The 6,922-nt window shown below is 52.6% G+C and overlaps 1 long non-coding RNA gene across 1 annotated transcript; it reads right to left on the reverse strand.

Annotated features, from left to right (window-relative positions):
- Nucleotides 1-5,770: 5,770 nt before the first annotated feature.
- Nucleotides 5,771-6,629, reverse strand: LOC102239883. The gene is made up of 3 exons (XR_314419.2): nucleotides 6,355-6,629; nucleotides 6,043-6,264; nucleotides 5,771-5,906 (listed from the first exon to the last, which is right to left on the reverse strand). It is a non-coding gene; the product is annotated as an uncharacterized LOC102239883 (long non-coding RNA).
- Between the last annotated feature and the right edge of the window lie 293 nt (nucleotides 6,630-6,922).

Genomic DNA, 6,922 nt, shown 5'->3' on the forward strand with positions numbered 1-6,922 from the left:
GGTATTTTGTGGAAGAGCCACACTCAAGGGGCCAAAGAGCCACATGTGGCTCGTGAGCCGCAGTTTGCCGACCACTGGGCTAGGGCCAACATTTTTTTAAAAAGGAGAGAGAAATAGTGCCCGAGAGTATCCTCAGCTTGGCCACTTCAGAGAATGCATCCCGGTCCTTGAACTGAGTCACCTCCGCCTGAGAGGGCAGGAAGCAAGACCGAGTGTGGGAAGGAGAGGGGGGTGTTTGTGTTCAGAAAAGAGGAAGAAAATCGAATTAACATCAGTATCTGCTCTGTCTTCTGTGAGCCGGAGGCACTGGTGCTTCATGTCTTCCTTAAATCTCCCCTCCATTCTGTGGCTCATCTTTATTTCTAGTTGGTGTGTGAGGCGTGGGAAGAGGTGAGGGAACATGTCCAAGGTCACAGAGGTGGAAGCCCAGGCCTGTTGCGCCGGAAGCACTTCCTCCAGAGGGAACCCGGGGCCGTGTCCGTCACCTTGCAAGTCTACAAACCAGCCAGACCCAGGGCGTCACCTTCTTGCCCCATCTTGAGGCAACCAGGAGTCCACTTTGGAGACGTTGGGGGCAGGTCACAGGTGGCCGCATTTGATGCCGTGTGACTACACCTGTACTTTCAAGGAAGGGGATATATACATGTTATATAGCGTGTACATATATGTTACATAGTTTAAACTTGTTACACGTTACATAGACCCGTGTGTATATATACATGTTACATAGTTTAAACTTGTTTCAAGTTGTGTTCCTTCTGGAGCTCACTGCGGTAATGCGGTGATGCAGGGCCGTCATATCTGGGAGGGCTCTCTGCGCTCAGTCCTCATCTCCATGCTCAGTCCTCATCTCCAGGAAACGCGTCTAACAAACCTCACACAGAGGACGAGACCCGCTCCTGAACCACAGACTGCGGGTGATTTTGAAATGACTGCTTCGCTGCTACTCCAGCGGCTGAGGAGAGAACAGGAAATCCACATGTTAACCTCAAGGGCTTCTGTGGTTAGCACTGCAGCGCGCTGGGAGATTAGCAACCTCCTAGCAACCTGGTGCACGCAGTAGGGATATGTATCTGACCCTGGCCGGGTGGCTCGGTGGTTGGGGCATCATCCTGTACACCAAAGGGTTGCAGGTTTGATTCTGGGTCAGGGCACATACCCAGGTTTCAGATTCAATCCCAAGTCAGGGAGAATATGGGAGGCAAGCAATCGATGTTTCTCTCTCACATCAAAGTTTCTCTCTCTCTCTCCTTTCCTCTCTCTAAACATAGCCTCAGGTGAGGATTGAAAAAAAAGCCAATCAGCCCTGGCTGGCTTGGCTGAGTGGATAGAGCGCCAGCCTGCGGATTGAAGGGTCCTAGGTTCGATTCTGGTCAAGGGCACATGCCTGGGTTGGGGGCTTGATCCCCAGTGGGGGGCTTGCAGGAGGCAGCTGATCAATGATTCTCTCTTATCATTGATGTTTCTCTCCTTCTCCCTTCCTTTCTGAAATCAATAAAGAAATATATATTTTTTTAAAAAGCCAGTCATCTGATACTTCTCGTGGCCCTTCTGAAGTGTATAATTATGCAAATGTAAAGAATTACGATGATCGATTAGATTTTTAGAAAGTTACGCGCGCCTGGGAGACATTTTTGTTGCAGTAACAATGCTACCACCTTTCAGATAGTCGTCCTCCGCTACTTCCTGCTATTTCTACTGCTGGTCAAGTGCGTCTCCATCCCTTGAAGTTCAGGCAGAGAGATTCCACTGACACAAGGGCTCTGGCTGGCGGCCAGCGGAGGAAGTTCCTGGATCCAGTCAGCAGCCCCCCCAGCAGCAGTGGCTTCCCGCCCCTCGTCCCCTCGGCACCCGAATCATTTCAGCGCTGAGGATGCGCACATGGTCCCGTCTCCTCGTGTGCGTGTGGCCCTGGTTGATTTGTGGGGTGAGAGGGAGGGAGTGACAGAATCTTTAGTGAGCTCTCGAAGTTTGCATACTCTCCTGGCTGTCACTTTATTTTTTATTTTATTTTTATTTATTGATTTTAGAGGGGGGGGGGAAGGAGAGAGAGAACGTCGATTTGTTCCACTTATGTATGCACTCATTGGTTGACTTTTTAAAAAGTTGATTTTAAAGAGAGAGGAAGGGAGAGGGAGAGAGTCATGGATCAGCTGCCTCCTGCACGCCCCCTACTGGGGATTGAGCCTGCAACTTGGGCCTGTGCCCTGACCGGGAATTAAACCGTGACCACTGGTGCTTGTGGGGGACAACAGATGCAAAAACCCCCTTCCCCCCCCCCCCCCCACTACTCTTTTCCTGGGGAAAACATTTTGTCTCTTGTAAAGAAGTCGCTGCCATTTAAAATCCTTGCTTGGATCACAATGGATGCAGCCTGCTAACTTGAGTAGTAAGCTCTCCCCTCTCTCTCTCTTCCCCTCTCAAATCTTTATGGGAGTGGAGCAGCCCTCACTGGGCTTGAGGGCGGCACGAGCCTTCCCCACGCACCCCCACCCCCAGCAGATAGCCAGCCTGTGCTGGGCTCCTTAAGAGTGGTGGCCGCACGTGGGGCTTTAGCCACGGCCACTCCAGGTTAACAGCGAGCGCCCCTGGGAACTGACCTTTACACCACTTCACAACCGACATTCCCTTTTGCTTGACCACATTCCACTTGCTAAGACCATTATCTCTCCCCTCCGGACTTTCCCAGGATCCGGACCCGCCCGGAGAGTTTCCCGCTGAACCCCCCTCCCCCCGGAGTCCTTAAACCCTCTGACAGGGCTCAGCCCATGTGGTCTCCAGGTGACCCAATTCATTCACGATCCCTCACCATGTGTGCTCCTCCTTTGGCGACCCTGACGGACCCCCCTGGTTCCTGCAGGTGGCCCTGCAGTGTCCCCCGAGTGTCCTCCAGGCCGAGGGAGGCGGGGCCTGGGCAGAGGACAGAGGCTGTGAGGACAGGGGTAGAGATTGGAGGGGGGTGGCCACCAGCCCAGGAATGCTGGCCACCAGACACGGAGGGGCAGGACACAGGCTCGCCCCACTGCTCTGAGGGCCCGCCCTGCTGCCCTGGAGTTCACATTTCTGGCCTCCAGGACAGAAGCACATGTCGCCTGTTTTGAGCAGGTGATGGTGATGTGTGACAAGAGCCAGCCCTAGGAAACAACAGTGTCCCAGAGGCGCCTCAGATTTCCATGTGCCCTAAAGGCACTCATGGTTGACTCACCTCACCTGCCCGCGGGCCTCCAGTCGCCACTTATCAGGCACTCAACTCAGTTCTTCAGCCAGAAAGCCACTTGTCTGTTTTCTTTTTTCAAAAAAATATATTTTATTGATTTTTTTTTACAGAGAGGAAGGGAGAGAGATAGAGAGTTAGAAACATCAATGAGAGAGAAACATCGATCAGCTGCCTCCTGCACATCTCCTACTGGGGATATGCCCGCAACCAAGGTACATGCCCTTGACGGGAATCAAACCTGGGACCTTTCAGTCCCCAGGCCGACGCTCTATCCACTGAGCCAAACCGGTTTTGGCAGACTTTTCTGTTTTCTTAAAATATTTTTATTGATGTCAGAGAGGAAGGGAGAGGGAGAGAGAAACATCCATGATGAGAGAGAATCATGGATCGACTGCCTCCTGCACGCCCCACACTGGGGATCAAGCCCACAACCCGGGCATGTGCCCTGACTGGGAATCAAACCGTGACGCCCTAGTTCATAGGTCGACACTTAACCACCGAGCCACGCCGGTCAGGCAAGCCACTTGTTTTTGATCCCCCACCCACCACCGCGTACACACACACACACACACACACCCTGGGGAGGGGATGTTGAGGCTCAGAGATTCAAAATGAACCGGATTGGGCCAGATTTCCGCCTTCCAGCGCGGAGGCTGCCAAGCTCCCCACCAAGAGAGCTCCTGGGTCATGATTTCCACCTGAGGAGCCCAGGGCCTCTCAGCCTGCGAGATAACAGCTCCTGTCATTCCTCCTCCTGGAGGTGCTAGAAATACTTCAGGGAGAGGAAACCAGTCGCAGGGCCACCTCTGGTGTCCCCAACCCTTTCCCCTCCTGTCCTGGTCAGTTAGACGCCCTTCTGCACTGACTTGTGCTCTAGTTGTCTCCTGGCGGCTGCTTGCTTTGTGTTCGCAGCTGGAGTTAGTGCCCCACACTCCCTGCACCCTTTACACCCCTTCCCCACCCGGAGACTGCCGGGAAGATGCTCAAGAAATACCCCAGAAGCCCACGCTCCTTGGCTACTTTATATGAAGGCCAAACTGCAAAATAGCCAACGTCTTTCTAAAGCTGTATTTTAAAATATGAATCTTTAAAAATAGTGGCTGTAGCTAAGCACCCCCTCATAAACGCTCCTGATTTGAAAAGGTAGGTATTGTGTTATATTGTGATTAGCTATTGATGGTTCTCTGAAAGTTGGTTCAATTTGCCTTTTATTTATTTAAATATATATATTTGTATTGATTTCAGAGAAGAAGGGAGAGGGAGAAACATCAATGAGGAGAATCATGGATCGGCTGTCTCCTGCACGCCCCCTACTGGGGATCGAGCCTGCAACGCGGGCATGTGCCCTGGCCGGGAATCAAACTGTGACCTCTTGGTTCACAGGTCGACACTCAACCACTGAGCCACACTGGCCGGGCCAATTTGCCTTTTATTGACTGATTCATTGACTATTGGTAAAAATTTGTATTAAGAATATGTTTTAACCCCCATTTATTTAGTCCCTTCACGTCCCACACTTTAAACAGTACACGCGTCCTAACAACGGAAGAAGGGCACTCACAGGCCTGGAGCAGCCTCCAGTTTTGCAGGCAAAGCTTCCCACCCGGAGGTTGCAGCCTCCTTCCTATTGGCTGTTGTTGTTTGGAGATCAAGGGAGCCTCACGGTGTGGCCAAGTGTCCAAACCTCCTACAGAGAGAAGCCCACACACTCACTGGGGGACCTACAGGGAGAGAGCGGCAGCAATGCACGCAGGGCAGGGGGTTTCAACCCTCATCCGTGTCAGAACTGCCCTCCGCTGCCCAACCTGGCCTCGGTCCTGCAGGAGGAAGGCGAGTCCTGCAGGGCCTGGCTCAGTGACCTCAGGCCGGCCGCTTAATCCCTCGTGGAAGGGGGTGATGGAGGTCCCGGAGGGAGTGTGCTGAGAGGAGCTGAGTCCAGTTACAGCGTGCGCTTGGCACCCTGGACCCTGCCTCTCCCAATGGTAACATCTCCCAACATCAGCGGTTCTCAACCTGTGGGTCGCGACCCCTTTGGCGGTCGAACGACCCTTTCACAGGGGTCGCCTAAGACCATCCTGCATATCAGATATTTGCATGACGATTCATAACAGTAGCAACATGACAGTTAGGAAGTAGCAACGAAAATAATTTTATGGTTGGGTCACAACATGAGGAACTGTATTTAAAGGGCCAGAAGGTTGAGAACCACTGCCCAACATGATAGCACAATATATTAACATTTATACAATGACACACTCCACCAAGTTCATTCAGATTTCCCCAGTTTACACGCACTCCTGTGTGTGTGCATTTATTTATTATTTTTTAATCCTCACCCGAGGATATTTTTCCATTGATTTTAGAGAGTGGAAGGGAGAGGGAGAGACAGAGAGGAACACCAATGTGGGAGAGACACATCAATTGGTTGCCTCCCGCCTGCCGCAGACCAGGGCTGGGAGCCTGCAAGGGAGGTCCGTGCCCTGGACTGGAATCGAACCCGGGACCCTTCAGTCCGAAGGACGACACTCTATCCACTGAGCCAAACTGGCCAGGGTGTGTGTGTGTGTGTGTGTGTGTGTGTGTGTGTGTTCAACTCTGTGCAATTTAATCAGTCTGTGAGGATTTGTGGGGCCACCACAGTCACGGTACACTTGAGACTGATTCTTACCGCACACTCTCCAAGGCTCTGCTGAAAAAGAAAAAAAAAGGCTCATTCCTTTAACAGTTAGAGTCTAACTAGAGGCATTGAGGACCCCATTCCTGGGGCAGTGAGCACTGCCCAGCCTCGGGCAGGTGCCAGGGAAGTCTGCACTCATTCCAATCACCTGGATGGCAAAGATCCGCCGTGGAATCCTGACCGCAGAATGCAGACCCCTCATTTAACCGCTGAAGAGACCTGAGTTGGAGTTCCTCTTCCTGGCTCCTCAGTGGCAGAGCCCAGACGAGGCCCGGGCGGGCCTCAGAGTCTGTCCAGTGCTGTGCTGTCCCGTCTTGTCCTTGCCGCCGGTCCCAGCGCCATCACCTGCTAACAGCCCGGACGGATGGAGCTGCTTGGAGGAAACAGGCGTTCATCAGCGTCCGGCTTCATAACTACAAACGGCGAGAAAACAATTGTTTTTTGCAAAGCATGCAAATACCTAAATACTGCGATTTCTTTATTCCGGACTTTTATGGAAATTGAAAAAGAGGCAGGAAGAGGTGGCACACCCGTTCATGTCATAAACATGCAATGATGCCAGCCCAGCACGCACTGCCCCTCGTAGGAGTGTCCCCTGGGACACTAAGTCGTAGAGACGGAAATCCCTGAAAGTGAGAACAGGGTTTGCAGGGGAAACTTCAGGGATGTAGCTGTAGGAAGAGCCCACAAGAAGCCATTCCTCACCTGGCGGGCGGGCCTCAGTGGTTGAGCGTTGACCTAAGAACCAGGAGGTCACAGTTCGATTCTGGTCAGGGCACATGCCCAGGCTGCGGGCTCCATCCCCAGTGAGGGGCGTGCAGGAGGCAGCCGATTCTCTCATCATTGATGTTTCTCTCTCTCTCTCCCTCTCCCTTCCTCTGTGAAATCAATAAAAATATGTTTGTTTTTTTTTTAAAGATGCCATTCCTCATCTGGGCTGGGCGCTGCAGAAGGGGCTTTGTGGGAGGGTGAGCAGTCCGTCGTCCCTCCTGCGGACAGGTCCAGCGCTGGGACCCTGGCTGCAGGGG

Source organism: Myotis brandtii, unplaced genomic scaffold, assembly GCF_000412655.1.
Source record: "Myotis brandtii unplaced genomic scaffold, ASM41265v1 scaffold655, whole genome shotgun sequence".
Lineage (NCBI taxonomy): Eukaryota > Metazoa > Chordata > Mammalia > Chiroptera > Vespertilionidae > Myotis > Myotis brandtii.